The following is a 17,129-nucleotide window of genomic DNA, read 5'->3' as shown; positions in this document are numbered from 1 at the left end:
CACTAGGGGGGGCAAGATGGTGGGGGCCCCGGGGCTTGAGCCACATTTGCACATATACAGCCAGTGACAGGTTCATATAGAGCCCTATTAACTTTTTGCTAAAAATTGTTTCACTTACATCCACATAAGTCCTGCGATAATGTCACTCTAGTCACGTCATGAATGTAACACAAGGCAGTGTGTAAAAAAATGTAAATATTTCATATCTGTACTTAGAGCTTTATATGTCTGTAGTTGAATATTAGCAGACAGTCCCTAAGTACAAGGAAGCAGAGTAATGATTTGAAGAGACACAGAGCTGTCAGTCAGAATAATGGGGCGTAGTTTACTGCCAGCCTGAGAGAGAGAAGAGTCACAGATACCAGACATCAGTCAGGAAAGCTAATTTGCATATCAGAAAAACATCTGTAATCAAGGTAAGGTAATTTTAGGTTATATGACGAGGATTTGTAACCCTTTATCAGCATTGTTAGTCATGGTGGTCAAAATCTGGTGACAGGTCCTCTTTTATATATTCTTTTTTTTAAATCAACTCTTTATTTTAATTTTCAGAATAAATTAACACCGATGCGACAGCCCCTGCAAGGGAGAATGAAACCTCAAGACAGGGCCCTTACTCCTGTCGCAGCAGGAGGGCCACTGCAAAGAAACAGAATATGTGGTCGCTTATTTAGAGATGTCTATATACAGAGTATAAAACATCGATAAACAAACAAAAAACAGAAAAAACTTAAACATGAAACTAAGATTCCTGTCTCATTCATAATAGTTGAAGAGTTTGAGTAGCCGACACTACTATTAAAAGGTGTGTGTCGCACAGAAATTGTCCCAAGTGGACCATACCACCTCAAACTTATCCATTTGATTGTTTACTTGGGCAGTCAGGTGTTCCATTAGCCTTACATCTTTTAAGGGAGTGTATAGATCCAAAGTAGAGGGTGAAATGGGTTTCTTCCAGAATAGGGTGAGTAAGCATTTAGCGACAGTGAGGACATGTAGGAGCAGCTTGGCACTTGGACCTCATGTGGTTTTTGGTAATTGGTTGAGCAGATATACCTCAGGGTCCAAGGGGACATTCAGATCTAGCAGGTCTACTACTAATTGTCTAACTAGATTCCAATAAGGTTGTATGATTGGGCAATCCCAGAATATGTGCATTAGAGAACCCCCTGTTGTATTGCAACGCCAACATGTATCTGGAATGTCAGGGTTAATTTTGTGAAGCAATTCTGGGGTATGGTACCAGTTCATAAGGATTTTAATTTGATTTTCCTTATAAAGGGTATTGATAGAGGATTTTTTGGCTCTGGACCAGATGATCTGCCACTGTTCCTTTGAGAGGGTTTTGCCTAAACAAGATTCCCACCTATCCATATACTTATGTGTCAGGAGGTCAGGTACCAGAGGGGAATTCAAAATGCCATAAATATTATAAATCAGGCCTTTGTGGGATGGGCCACTGGCGCATAATAACTCAAAAGGGGTAGGCCTCGGTACTGTCTCTGGGCCCATAGTGGTCAATATGTAACTTCTGATTTGCTGATAGCTGAAAAGCCCTCCTCCTAATTCGGGGTGTCTATCTACTAATGTGGAGAATGGAAGGATTTTTCTTGTAGTGGGCATCTACAAAGTCCCTTATCTGAAATTTTCGGGCCTGAAACCAAGGTTTAAACCCTGCAGAGGAGACACTACCTGGGATATGTGGGGTAAAAAGGACCAGGGTCAACTGTGAGCGTAAGGTAGCCAGTTGAAAGCGAACCCTGCATTTGAGCCAAATATCCCTCATAAACAGCAAAGGTCCTAAGAGGGAGGAGGGGGCCACCTCCGATACATGATCCCATATTAGAGTAGCCGGATGGAAAGGGGCTAGCCATAGTTTCTCTATCTCAGTCCATGTGTTGTAAGCCGGGAGCATGGTCCAGGACATTATATGTCTGAGATGGGTCGCAAAATAATATAATTTCAAATCAGGGAAAGCTAAGCCTCCATAAACGGCACTTGCTGTCATAACTGACTTTGGGATACGGTGTCTGCGCCCATTCCAGACATAGTCCAGACAGTTGGACTGTAGTCTAGTCAACCAGGACATTGGTACCCTAACTGGCAGGATTTCAAACAGATATAATATTTTAGGAAATATTGACATTTTAACTGCCGCCATAAACGATACATGCATTGGTTTCCATTTAGTTAAAAGACGCTGAATCTCCTGGAGCAAGGACGTAAAATTGGCTCCAAAGAGCTCACCATAAGTAGGGGTTAGATTAATGCCCAAGTACTTTAGGGAGGAGCTCTTCCATGAATATGGAAAGGCTGATTGAAGGGCCTCTAGGTCTCTCTGGGGTAAGTTAAAGGGGAGGGCTTCCGTCTTTGATTTATTGATTTTATATCCCGACAGGTCACTGTACTGTGTCAATGTCTCATGTAAGTTTGGCAAGCTTATGACCAGGTTGGATAGGGTAAGCAGAACATCATCTGCAAATAAAGAAATTTTAAATTGGGTGTTACGCACCAATATACCTGATATATCGGGATTCGCCATAATATATGCCGCCAAAGGCTCTATGCTCATAACATAAAGCAGCGGGGAGAGTGGACACCCCTGACGTGTGCCATTCCGTATGGGGAAAGGGGAAGAATGGGCATGTGGTAAACGTACTACTGTGCATGGATTAGAATATAATGCTCTAAGAGCTTGTAGAAAGGGACCCCTTAGCCCAAAGCGTTGCAAGGTAGCAAACATAAAGGACCAGTCCAAGCAGTCAAATGCCTTTTCGGCATCAAGACTAAGGAAAAGGGCTTACTGTCCCTGATGTCTAATGACTTCAAGGAGGTCTGCCGCCTTTCGTGTATTGTCCCTGGCCTGGCGAAATCTGACAAAACCCACCTGGTCCTTGTGAACCAGCTGGGGGAGCCAGCGGTTGAGCCTGTCTGCTAACAATTAAGTGAAGATTTTGAGATCCGAATTAAGGAGGGCTATTGGTTTGTAGCTAGCACAGATCAGTGGTCCTTGCCCAGTTGGAGGACAGTAATGTATGAGCCTAACATAGTGTCAGGTATGGGTGTTCCTCCAAGGAAGGCATTATACAGCTGAACCATATAGGGGAGCAATATGTCTCTGTAGGTTTTATAGTATATATAAGTGAAACCATCTGGCCCAGGAGATTTGCCTTTAGGCAGACCTTTCACTACCTCTAATAGCTCTTCTATATTTATGTCTTGGTTCAGGTCGCTCAATGCCTCTGAGGGAAGGGATGAGAGATTACAGTTTACTAAATACTCACGGAGTCGATCTGTACGTTCTGGGTCGTCTGCGGGGGCCCTAGCGGGGAGCGTATATAGACTGCTGTAGAAGTCCTCAAAGATTTGGGCTACTTTAGTTGGGTCATACTGTATTACCGCAGAGGAATCCTTAATGCCATAAGGGTTACCATTAGCTGTTTGGGTTCGTAGTTGGTTGGCCAGTGGGGTGTGTGCTTTATTGCCATATTTGTAAAAACGTCTGAGAGAATAATGAAGAAGCTTCTCGCTACTTATAATTAAAAGCTCATGCAGTTTAGTCCTGGTGTCAGCTACCTGTCTCAACAATCTAGGGGACAGGATGGCTGTGAGGCAGGATTCCAGGGAACAAAGTTCCTTCTCACACTGCAACCGAACTGCTTGATTTAGCCGCTTTTTCTGAGATGCCACTGAAAAGCAATCGCCTCGGATCACAACCTTATGTGCATGTGAGGGGGCAGTAAGGGTGTTTCCAGCAAAGTAGTGTAACAAGCATTGATTCAGTTCGGCTCGCAGTGCGGTATCGAATAGCAAAGTTTTGTTAAGTCTCCAGTGTAGCGGGTGTACCGGGGGGGGGGGGGGCTAGGCGAAGTTAAGGTCAAGTAATATGGGGGAATGGTCCGACCAGGCAATCGGTGAGGGGAACAGTAAAAAGTATACGTCCTGGCTGTCGAGTTGTCCACTCTCCAGAGGTCATGTAAGTCATATTGGAGGATCAGCTTCCGGAAACAGGTAGCTAAATGCTGTGTCTGTCGCGATGGGGGATGACCTGCGATAGAGAGTCTGTCTCTGAGAAGGGGGCATTGAAATCACCACCTAATAGGACTGGGGTCCCTCTGAATTGCGCTAATCGTGTTAGGATTTGGGAAATAAATGAGAGCTGTCCTGAGTTTGGTGTGTAGATATTACAAAGTACTATGGGAAGGCCGCTGCAAGATAATGTACCTGCCATCTGGGTCTGTCATGGAGTTGGGGACTGTGAAGGGGCATGTACGAGAAACCAAGATTGCCACCCCCGCCTTTTTGGATTGGGAGCATGCTAAAAATGCTTGCGAGTATTGACGTCTCGCACATCTGCATGAGCCTGATTCAGCAAAGTGAGTCTCCTGCAGAAAGCAATATCTGGGGATAACCTTTTCAGGTCCTGAAGCAACATATGGCGTTTACTATTTGAGTTAAGGCCCTTAACATTCAATGACATCAGTCTCACCATATCAGAAGATTTCTCAAGGGGTGCTTATCAGTGTAATGTTGCTGGAACACAGGGTGGTCGTCAGTAAAGGGCGTAGAACTCTGCGTCGCTGTAGGGTGACCCAAGAGAGGTCCTGAAATAGATGGACCTGTGCTCCATGGAAATCAACATATCGCATACGTCTGGCTTTTGTCATTATGTCCTCCTTAAGCAAGAAGTCGGTGACGCAACAGATAATATCTCTGGGGCGGTTGGAGGCCGATTTAGGGCGAAGGGCCCTGTGTGCCCGGTCCATCTTGAGAGGAGCGTCGAGGTGGTTGCCCAGAATGGAGTTAAAAAGTTCCTGTAGAATAGCACATACGTTCTCTGAGCCTTTAGACTCTGGTACCCCCCGCACATGTATGTTATGTCTCCTACCCCTGTTGTCCAAGTCCTCAATATGAGACTGTAGCTCTTGAATTGTCTCTTCCTGAGATGTGACTTGGTTATGGAGTGCATTGATGGCTTTAAGGACTGTAGCATGGTCGTCTTCCAGTGAGTCTCCTCGTTGAGCCACCATTTGTATATCTTTACGTACTTCAGCTATAGCCGATTTACATGTCTCCTTAACTTCCAAAATCAGAGCTTGAAAATCCAACTTAGTCGGCAGCTGATGTACGTGCATCCACCAATCTGCAGATGGCTGAAATGGGAGTTCTGTGGCAAATGACCCATCAGAGGCAGGAGACCAGTTCTGGTGGGGTGATGATGACGGCAGGGCTTGTGGGGTAGCGGCATATTCTGCTGCATCAAGGTCAATGCCACTGTTTACCCGCTTTTGTGGGGCAGGATTCCTCTGGGGTAAGGGCTGAGGGGTAGGAGGCTGGGAAGACGTATTGGGCTCTGTCGATGAGGAGCTGCTGATGGGGTGCCTTGGGCACGTGTTATTCACTAATTTGTACAGTAGTGCCTGCTTTTTCTTGTGTATTTGGTGCCTGGGGCCCCAAGGTTGCATTCGGCGACCCCCATTAAGCGTGAGGTGGGCTCTGAGGGTCTGCGCACGCGGCTGCGAGGAGGTGGGAGACAGTGCCTGGGGCTGTATCTGGGCCTCATGATAAGGCCTGCCCTGTCCTGTAGAAGGAGCTGCGGGGCTTAGATGAGTGGTACCTGAGTACTCCTGGGGCTGTGCTGAACCCGATGACTGTGGCAGGCTATGTGGAGAACCTTGTGAGGGGAGTCCGTGGCCGCTAGCAGCCGGGAGTGACAGAAACTCTTCTGCATGCCTCGCCTCTGCACGCGGCGGCACCATCTTTACAGAGGACGCCCGCGTCTCTCTGTTAAAGAAATCCGCCAACGTGGGAGTTTGCGGGACACTGGAGCAATCTGGGGAGGTAGAAGAGGCTTTGGTCCTTCTTTTGTTGCCCATATTGAAGGGGCAGGCAGCTGTGAAGTGGCTTGTGGGACCGACGGGAGATGGAGCCGAGCTAACACGCGGCTTCATCTTTTATATATTCTAAGGTGATTATTATGTATTTGATAAGGCCAAAGTCATCTTTGTAATGTCTGCAGTCATTTTCATATCAGTATACCATGTAAATAAATTAATTGCTAGCAACAGATACATACCTTCTAACTTTTGTTGAAGTGAAAGGGGGACAAAAGATGCGGCTAGAAGCACCACCTTTTGCCCTAGGCCCACATTGTTGCTTCCCCCTACCCCTCATGTTGTTCCCTGATATTATGCCCATCAGCTCATGCTCAATTCTGTGCCCACCCGCCATGATATTGCACGCCCATCTTCCCCTCACTTTGTGACCCCCAAATACTGAGCCCCCTAACTCCCCTTAGCATTATGTCCCCTAGTATATTGTAACCCTCAGGGCCCCCTGATATTGTGCCCCTCTCACATTCTGACCCCTACCCAGATACCCCTCATTTTCTGATATTATGCCCCCCACCTCTCCGTCATACTGTGTCTCCTCCCAGCTGCCTCTTGCTGCTGTGTAATAGAATCAAATAAAAAACACAATATACTTACCTCATCTCTGCTCGTTCCCCTGGAGTTCTCCCCTCCTCCCCTGCTGCTGTGTGCAGATCTGAAGGCTGTATGACCTGCCGGGCTCTGCACAGTGCAGCAGCCGAGAGCTGTCAGCTCTCTGTATTAGCACTGTATTAAACTCTGTCGGTGTCCAAAGGATGTACCTCCTATCGGGAGAGACAGTGGAGCAGAGCCCAGGATGAGCCGGTTGGGAGGTATGCATATTAAAAATATTTAAATCTTTTTTATTGATTTTTTAACATCTTATACAAAACCACAAAACCCCAATCTCCCCTCCCACCCTCAGACACAAACACCCTCCCCCCTGACCCGTAACACTCTGGTGCAGTTGCATAGTAACAATAGCATTACAGGATTCTAATAAAATATGGATACATAGCTAGGACATAAATGACATTTGGCAATTACAAAGTTGCATAACTATCACAGTAAACATATCTTACATGAAGGCTGAGAAGGGATGTCGCCTCAAATGTATTGGGGGGAGTCCCGGTGAGTCCAGCCACGGGCCCCAAATTCGTTCAAATTTTGTATTCGCTTTACGTTTGCAATAAACACAATAAATAAGGTTGGAAAAACCTTATGATGTTGTTCAGTTTGGTAACATAAGCCTCTAGTCTTGGTGAGCAGGGGCGAAGCCAGTACATGGCGGTAAGCTTTCTCGCTTGATATAGCATTCTACTGATGCCCACAATTACTCCATCCTCCAAATTTTCCTTTCCCAGCAGCGCTATTAGACAGACCACTGGGGATGCCGTTAATGTCACTCCATACACTTTAGCAATTAGTCTTAATACATCTTTCCAGAATCTTTTAAGCTTTCTACACTCCCATAGCATGTTGAGAATATGGGCGCCCTCCATACCGCACCTGGGACAGGAGTTCACCTCACTCAAACCAATCCTATATAGCCAATGAGGGGTACGATATACCCTATGCAGTAAATATAGTTGAGAGAGCCGGTGGGCTTCACACAGAGAGAGTGAGGGTACAATGGAAAGTGCCTCAGTGCATTGATCGTCTGTCAAGGGTCCTATATCTTCCTCCCACTTTTCCCGAATAGATAGGGGATTCTGCGTATGTTGAGACTCCAATAGTATACTATACACTCTAGAGATATATCCCTTTGTACCATCTGTAACTAGTATATCCTCAATCAGCTCATTTGTTACTATGTGTATAGTCTACAGTTAAGGGCGTGCCTTAACTGTAGGTATTGGTAGGAGTCATGCGTGAGATGAAATTCCTCTTTCAATATCTCTACTCTTTTAAGTTAGGAAGTTTATGCTTTCAGTGATGCTGGAGTGTGTAGTTGCAAAATAATAGTAATGTGGGTTTTTGTTCCACTATTTAAATTAACAAGTGTTGGCTGGAGCTTCCGTAGTGAAAGAAATGACTGTTGCCTTGTGCCCTTAGGTTAAGCTTAAACTTGGCCTGAATCCTTCATTGAAGTAACTACAACAGTCTGTTTTGTGACAGAGCATCTTGTTCTTTCCTGGCCCTATTAAACAAGGATTTGCTCCAATTACTGAAACAATAGAAAGAAAAAGTAGGATGTTTCCTTAGTTATTCAAATGGTAAATGCCAATACTTAACTGCCAAAAGACGAGATATGAGCCAAAACAATTTGCTAAAACTCTTTGTGATAATTCAATGTTATCTACATCATGTAAAGAAAAGCAAAGATGAGATATTATTTTCAACTTCTTCCATTTGAAGTTTGGAATTTATTTGTCTCAAGTAAATATTAAAGGGAATTTATCACCAGGAGACAGAAAAGGAATTTCAGTTATTCTTCTCAAGGCTCAAGTGTGCCAGAATATTGCAAAGTATTGTACATAGAGTGGAATCACTGACATAACTCACATAAGAGCTCTTTCCCTTGACCAATTTTTCTATCCTAGAATTGTCAGTGAAAAAACTATTGTAGTCAATGTTACTATTCACATGTTACTTTTTATTTCTCATTCACCCACAGCCCTGGATAAAAATTCGATCAAACACAACATTTATTTCACAACATACAGTACAAAAATATACATCCATTACATAAGGTGAGCAAAATAAAATGCAAGCAAATTGTAAGCAAATTTAATTCATAAATTCTATATTTACCACTGTCAAGTACTGAAATATCACAGGGTCATATGCATTCAGCCACTTTGTCAGTATTGAGTAGAAGCACATTTTGAGCTATCACAGCCATGAGTCTTTTTGGGAATGATGCAACCAGTTTTTCATACTTGAATTTGGGGATCTTCTGCCATTCTTCCTTGCAGATCCTTTCTAGTTCCCTCAGGTTGCATGGTGAATGTTGGTAGAAGCCATTTTCAAGTCTCTCCAGAGATGCTCAAGTGAAATTAAGTTATGGCTCAAAAGTCATCCAGTCCCTGTAGCTGAAAATCACCCCCATGGCATGATGCTGCCACCACAATTTTTCACTGCTGGGATTGTATTTGGCAGGTGTGTGCCGTTCTTAATGAAGTAACATACCTTTAATTAATCAATGGTGAACTCCATTGATCGAGTAGAAACGGGGATCAGAAGAAAATGGACAATATGCGAGTTAAATATGATTTCTATAAGCTTCTAAAAAGATGTACAAAGTGTACATTAATGAGCAAAAAACAAACTTTTTTAATCTTATTAATTGGCTGCATTTAAACAAAGAGTAAAAAATTTAAAGGGGTCTGAAAACTTAACGTACCCACTGTATATTCCAATATTCCGTATGTAAGATACCATATAAGTCCATTTAAGTTCTGCCCAGGTATCTGCGTTTAACAGTGATGCTGTTACATACATTATATCAAATATGGGGTTAAACATTAAACATCTCAATAATGACATACAAAAAATGATGAAAGATCTAATTTAAATTAATACACATAAAAATCATAACTAAAGAATATAGATTAATACAATAATAATTTACCATTTACATACCATACTTTGCCAAATAATGAAACCTTATTCTGCATGACCGCAGGCCTTCTGTATGACCGCTGGCCTTCAAGTGCTTTTTTTATGCTGGTGAGTGCCCTAGTTTTTCTTCTTCCATGGAACGTAGTACTGGTTAACATGACTGGCTTAACACGTTAACCAGATGTGATAACTCTGTGTATGGAAACTGCCCCATCCCAGTGACCTTATTCAGATGGGTCCATACACTACAACTTTACTTCTACAATAAATATCATACTCCTCCTATAGAAATGACCCCTTCACTAACAGTGAGTTTATGCTGGGAATGCTGGGACTTCTAGTTCTTCTAGTGGTGCTAGCAGCGTTCTTCGACCTCCTCTCGTCCGCTACCAGAGGTCTCTGGCGTGCGCCCCGGGCAGCGGCTGCTAAGACCTCAGGCTGTCTAGCAGTTGTGTTCTGAACTGCTGGGACTTGTGGTACCTCTGCATGGTGCCTGCGATTGTGCTTGGTTATTCTGCACCATAAGGGGTTAATTCCCAGAGGTTGTCCAGATCCTATCAGGTTCTGGAGGTGGGGTTCTGGCTGCATAAATTGCAGCCTGACTAGTCACCTGTGCCAGTGTTTGAAATCCCTTTCTTCACTTGCTCTCTGCATTAGGTTTGACTTGCTCTGTGTCTGAATTGTTGTGATCTCGGTTAGTTTTTTTGACATTGACTCTTTGCTTACTGATTTTGCTCTTGACGTACCCTCTCGTTGTGACTCTGGCTAGTTTACCACTCTTTTGTGTTTTATGTTTGTCAGTCTGTCCCTGTTTTCCCTTCCCACACTTATCCAGTATATTTCGAGTCTTCAAGTAGTCGCCCCACGGTTTAGCGTGGGGGGGCTTTAGGAAGGGACAGAGGTTGGGGCAAGCTCAGGGCACACTATCCCCTGTCTACTGTGTTACCCAACCCTAACACACATCTGCAGGAATGCTACCAGGCACTGTCTGCAGCTTTGTATGGTAAAAACTGATGGTAGACTCCCTTTAAACTTCTAAATTGATGCTGCTTATTTAATTAATGAAAAGTGCCATTTAAACTGCAACTGTGGTAAAATGGAAAATAGAAACAAACAAATTCCAAATTCTTTGCTGCCAATGAAAGAGTTACTCCGAAATGCATCAAGCAGTCAAACTGCAAACAACTGAGGCACGGTTAAGTCCCAACCCAAACAGCTGAATGGACAATTCCTTAATGGCAACGATGGCACACACAAAAACTAAATCTAGGAATGACCGAGCCTCCATTAGAGCCACACACTTCTAAGGACCGCTGCAGTTATCAAATGGTTGTTTACCTCCTCAACAGCAGTCTGGACCTTTATGGAAGGCCACATTAAGACATCTAACCAGCAGTAAGTATCTCATTTCTATTTCGATTATCATAAACATATCAGTATGATATGCAAACTATTCATTAATTGGATTAGTAACCAGGCGCTAACCAGCTGTCATAAGGCCATACACGTTGGGCGGTTGTGAAGGGTAGTATGGAAAGGGCTCACAGACCGACCCCTCTTCATATGCAGTGGGTGGGAATTGCCTCGGACGGAGCTGGCACCAATTGTGCCTAAAGATCTGAATATGGGTGGCACGGTGGCTGAGTGAGTAGCAGAGCTGGGGTCCTGGGTTTGAATACCACCCAGGTCAACATCTGCAAAGAGTTTGTATGTTCTCTCCGTGTTAGCGTGGGTTTCCGCTGGGTACTCCGGTTTCCTCCCACACTCCAAAACATACTGTTAGGTTGTTTAGATTGTGAGTCCCATAGGGACATGGACTAATTTGACATGCTTTTTGCAGAGCTGCGTAATCTGTGTGCGCTATATAAATAAAGAATTATTATTATCACCACTTTTTCACCATTTTGCATCCAATAAAAATTTGAATAAAAAGTGAACAAAAGGATGTAGTTTTCAAAATGGTATCAATGAAAATGTCATCCCATTCCGCAAACAATGACACTTTACACAGCTTCGTACACTAAAGTATAAAAAAGTTACAGGTGTCAGACTATGGCTATTCCAGTACATGGCACAGAATGGTGCCACTAGACAACAAAATTTGTCTTGCATATAACAAACCAACATGTAACTTTGTAAATGAAGAAAATCAAAAAGTTGCAGCTTGTAGAAGGAGAGGAGTGAAAAACGGAAAGGCAAAAAAATGAAAAAACTTTGTCTTGAAGGGGTTAATCAAAGCCATTACACTGTCGACTGTCAATATAATTCAACAAACTTCTATTTAAATAATATAGTTTCTATGGTATTTTTAGTGCATTTATATTGTATTTTATATATGTTTTCTTAAATAAAACACACATGTTTAAAGTGCCAGAATACCAATTATTTTGGTCTAAGACCTCAAGTACACGAACAGATGATTGCCGGTGCCGTAGCCTGGGCGAGCATCCAGTCGGGTGCAGATGAGAGAAGGGGTGGGGACTCTTAACACCTCCCCATTGAAAGAGGGGTGCAGATGAGAGGAAGGGTGAGCATTCCTAACACATCCCCATTGAAAGAGAAGCGGCTGGCGACATGATACAGCAAAATATAGGACTTGGTGCTCCAGGCTTTATTAACACCTATGAAGCCTGGAGTCCCTCAGGCTCATTTGAAAAGCCTTTTTATTGTAAAAACCAGGGCATAAGAAGCTGAAAGAAGAGTGGATCCTGCCAGTGGAAGCACGCACCAATGTCAGTGTGCTTAGTTTACAATCCCTGATCCTGATGCTAGATGTCCTTCAGTCAGATGAGGAAGAAAAACCTTTTTGTCGCTATATTATACCTCTGGAGATGTCTTCCCAGTGTGGGAAATGCTTTCCTTTAAATTCAACATAAAGATATACAATTCTCTGAGTTTCTGAAAGGAAACTATTAATACCATTACTTATTTATACTGTACTTTAACATTAATATTTTAAACATGAAATAAGAAACAGTAAAAGATGAAAGGTTCTTGGCTATCTTTGAATCACAAAAAAATCAGACAAAGTAGACTTCATTTATTTCCAAATTGTAATGGTGGTATCATCTAACTTGTGGACAAAAAGGAAAAAAGAATAGAGATTGTGGTCTTACAATTCTCAATGTTTCTTAACAAACACATCTGGACATTTCCAGCCACAAATACAGGTAGGACACATCAGTAAAATAAAATGACCTAATAAGTTTAATATTCTAGAAAACTTAACATGATTCGAGAAGTTTCAGAGGTCACATGATGGAAATCGGTCACCTTCCACAACCTAACAGCTATGTTTTGTGGGCTAAAATGGTATCTGTATCCACAGACTGTTAAGACAACCCTACTCTTTAACATGGATCCTTACACAGGGTAGCTCTATAAGTGATCATTTAAAACAGCAGCATACAATCCTTGTTCCCAGTACAGTCTTACCTGTTTTTTATTAAGACTGACAATTCTTAAATTCTATACTCATGGGGAATTACTACATCTTGCATGACAGATAAATAACGAAGGACTAGATTATTCTTCATGATTCAACGGTTCTTTTGTTAAACCTGGCAAACTACTAAATTAAGTAATTCAAATTTAAGTCCCCAATGCAACAAAGTAAAACTGTGTAGGATCTTAACATATAAAAATGTGATGCAAAGTAATTTGATATTTTACGGAGAAGTCAGATAATTTAGTCCATAACTACATTCTTTTCAAAATGAATGTAGTACAACATCCCAATTTTTAATTGTTCTGCAGGCTTCAGATCCAAAGTATCTTGATATTTTCTGCTTTTTTAAGGCCACTTTCAAACAATAGCATTCTGGTTATTATATTACATTGGTATTTGTAAGAAAAAAATTAGGAATGGTTTTAGAACATGGATGTAAAAAGCTGTCTTTTTTTTTTTTTTACTTTGTGTTGGATTCTTCCTGGTTTTAGAGGTAACATAGAACATTCATTTCCTATATAGTTTCCAGTCAATCATTAACACTGGAATCATGATATAAATACAGCAACAGAACCAAACTCATTAAATAAAGTATAAGGTAAATGTACTGTGAGATTTCCTCTTGTACTTTACTTTTATGTTAATTAAGCAGAAGCCGTTTGGGGGCATCATCGGAGTACATCCGGTGCTTTGACGGGGCGTGTTATAAAGATAAAGTTAAATAAATAGTTAATTAATAGTACGTAAAGATAAGGTTAATTAAATTAAAGTACAGAATCACAGTTCCTAATAAACATATATTTCTCATCACGCTGCAGGGATCTACACGTAAATAGGAAATGTCATGGTCGGTTTCTTTATGACACTGGAGCTAAGCACTGTACATAAAACAAGCTCTGCCTGCACAGCACCAGAACCACTGTAATGGACAGCAAGTTGTAGTCTGTCACCTAACTGGTCTGGTATTGAATTATTATCAAGGGCCTCAGCTAGAACAGATTCTAAAGTCAGGGTTGAGGAACATATTACAGGAACTAGAAAGCTTGTAAACGTTTTTCTCAGAAGCTGCTAGGTCAAGCTGCACATGACTGAATTTGAGTTTGAAAATGTCGGATTTCCTGGCCCAAACCCACAGCATCTAAACTGAATATAGCATTTCAAATCAGTTCAGCTGCTTTATGTATGGGCCAGATATACAAAGCAAATTTATCAGATCAAACTCGCTTATGTTCAGCCTGCCTAAAATGACCCATAGGTACATGGGAGTGGCTGAAAAGATATTCTTAAAGGGCAAGTGAAAGGGGTCAATTATGTGGTTATTTCTCTGCATGTGCATATAGTCTGATATTCTTTGAGCCCTGCCAGATGCCTTTTTACTCGATATTACCTTGAACTTAAACTGATCTTTTTGAATACCTGGTAAGAATATCTGTTGGTTTGCAAGGCATGAAAAATCATTCACACAGTCTTCAGTGAAGCTTTGAAAAGGCTGATTTAAAGAATTCAAATACAACTTGGAGGAATCTGATTCCGTTTGCTGCTACTGTGCCAGTTTTATGCCTACAAATCTTCCTGCAAAATCTGCAGTGTGTTTGTTCTGTGTGGAAATGTCCAAATCTGAATGTTTTCACTGTTTGTTACATTTCTGTCTTAAACTTCGACTCCTTGACATCATTTGTTGAAATCAGTAGGATTAAATGCTCAGATTTTTGTCTGATAACTTGCTCTTTCCTTTAGTAATCAGCTGTTAAAAGATTTCACAAAAACACGGTTTCCTTCACAGAAATTGGCTGCACAGCCATAGCTAGACTCTAAACTCAGACTGAGTCATACCTGGGTGTGGTGAACAGAAAGAACCTCGCAAGCACGCACTGACTACATGCAAACCAGTTAGTAGAAAATAATCCAAAAAAGACTGTTGAAAATTATTAGGTTATAAACAGATCTAGCAGTGCTACATTTAACGGTTAACTGTTAAGAATTTGTGGTTAACCATTTTTTAATCATCTTATTCAGGGGAACAAATTAAGTTTTCTTTATGGTTCTATAAAATAAAATAAATACCTACACACAGAGGGGTATGACCTTGAGAAAGAGGGTGTAACTTCAGGAAAAGGGGGCGTGGGTGGCCAGGAAATCGCAAGTGCGCCAAAAAATAAGGAGTAAACAGGTCCAACTGGGGCATTTAGTCTCTAACATATCATCTTTACTTGACTTGGTGACCTTGGCTTGATCTCACTGTATTTAGTTTAGGGAATGTCACCCAATTGTGAGCCTCACGAAGGGCAGATACAGCTAGGAGGCTTCATATTTCGGCTCATTCTTGCTTTCCCCTCTCCAGACCTGACAGTTTTAAATTACAAAATTTCTGACCCTCGCTTCTATCTCAATCATATCTGATTGTGCTGTTTATTTTACCGTGTGTGTGTCATTAATGGAAGGGTATCTTTTTCATATTGCAATATAGGTAATATTTCTATGTAGCAGTAGGGTGGGCCCTCAGAATCAATTTCTCTGGTGAGACCCAGGCACCTCAGTCTGACCCTTAATACGCACATTTAGAGAAAGGGGAAGTGTAGACCAGGTACACAGATGAGATTCAGTGGCTGATTTAGAAGGTTCAATGTTTAATTCAGTATATGCCTGGACCTTGTGGGAGACCTGGACACCTTAATATTTTAAACAGGACACTAGCTGAACAGGAACAGGAAGGGAGAGGTTAGCAGCCCTAGCCTCACAAAGGGGGAACAGGACCAACTTATCCCAATTGACCCGAAGACCCGAGTAGAAGCCAAAGTGGTTAATCAGTGATAACAAGGACAGGAACCAGCATCCTCGAGGTACACTAAGGTGTCATCAGCATATAGAGAGACCTTTTCAGTGATACCACCCTGAACAATACCAGTAATGCTATCAGATTGGTGAATTGCCATTGCTAGGGGTTCAATGGCAAACAGTAACAGGGATAGTGAGCAGCACTCTTGATCACACAAGGCCTTTCTACACCCCTCTACCCCAGAAATGAAGGTACTGCTGAGTCTTTGCATGAATCCCACACCACTAGGGGGTCAGGGTGTATCCCAAAATGCATTTAAATCAGCAATGCAAACTACAGGCCCAGAAGGCATAGCTGCGGATGGGGAGGAAGGGTATTGAAGGAAGGAGTGAAGGCAACATGGCAGAGAGGTAGAAACTGATTTCTAGTTAAGAGGAACTAAAATAACATAGCCTTCCCATCAAGCCTGGTAATCAAACAAACCTTAATCTGTAGTCAGGTAGTTCCCCAATGAGCAAGATATGCAAGATAACCTAAAGAAAGACCAGAATAATAGTCCATCCTTAGGCAGGAGATGGAGTCACACCAGCAGCTCCAGGAGCCGGGGAACATCATCCGCTCAGTGAAGAGCTGCAGTCGGGGAGGTCAAAGAAGCAGGTTTTCGGCCATCCACTATGCACAGGAAAGATCATTGAATATTTGTACCCCTATTCCCTGACGAGACCTCAGCAAACTGGGTGCATTGCTTTCTCACAGAGGTGGAGAAGTCGGAGTAGAAGGATACTCTACTGTTGCCATGAAAGGTCTCCCCTTTAACTCGAACTGCTCTGAGGATGGAATCTCTGTCCCAAAAATGTAACATATGGCGGGAACAATTGAGAGAGGGTGAGGCAGGCTATGATGTTGCCGACCAGAAGTGCGTGGTCATGGCTGAGACGAGGGCTGCAGCTGGGATCCATGTGGCCAGGATGAGAGCTGAGAGTACCAATCCCACCACAGAGAAGCTGCGCTGGGACAGCGAAGGCAGGCTGCTGACCAGGAGAGCCCACTGCTTTTGGCGTCACCCTACAGGGACCAAGCAGCAGACTAGCACAGCCGCCAGTGAGAAATCACAAATAGCGAAACCAACATTCATGTACATTTTTAAATTATTTTATCAGTAAGATTCCAAAAAATGGACATGTAGTTATATTATAAGATTTACAATCATATAACCAATGAGAACTAAGTTATAACTATACTATGAATATGCCATTTTTAAAAATTATAAACAACAACAATTATAAAAGACTTGTCCTTTATTTCTTATACAGTAGGGCAGATATCACAAAATAATGAAAAGTTAGACAGATGGTTATCTTCTGCACCAGTTTTATCAAAGTGTTTGATGCTGATAGATAAATCAGGGGTAGTAGCAGATCATAGTGAATATTATGTGCTGTTTTCTTGCAATGTAAATCACGCCCCTTTT

Source organism: Engystomops pustulosus, chromosome 5, assembly GCF_040894005.1.
Source record: "Engystomops pustulosus chromosome 5, aEngPut4.maternal, whole genome shotgun sequence".
Lineage (NCBI taxonomy): Eukaryota > Metazoa > Chordata > Amphibia > Anura > Leptodactylidae > Engystomops > Engystomops pustulosus.
The sequence above is the reverse complement of the archived record's forward strand: the minus strand, read 5'-3'. Positions refer to the sequence as shown.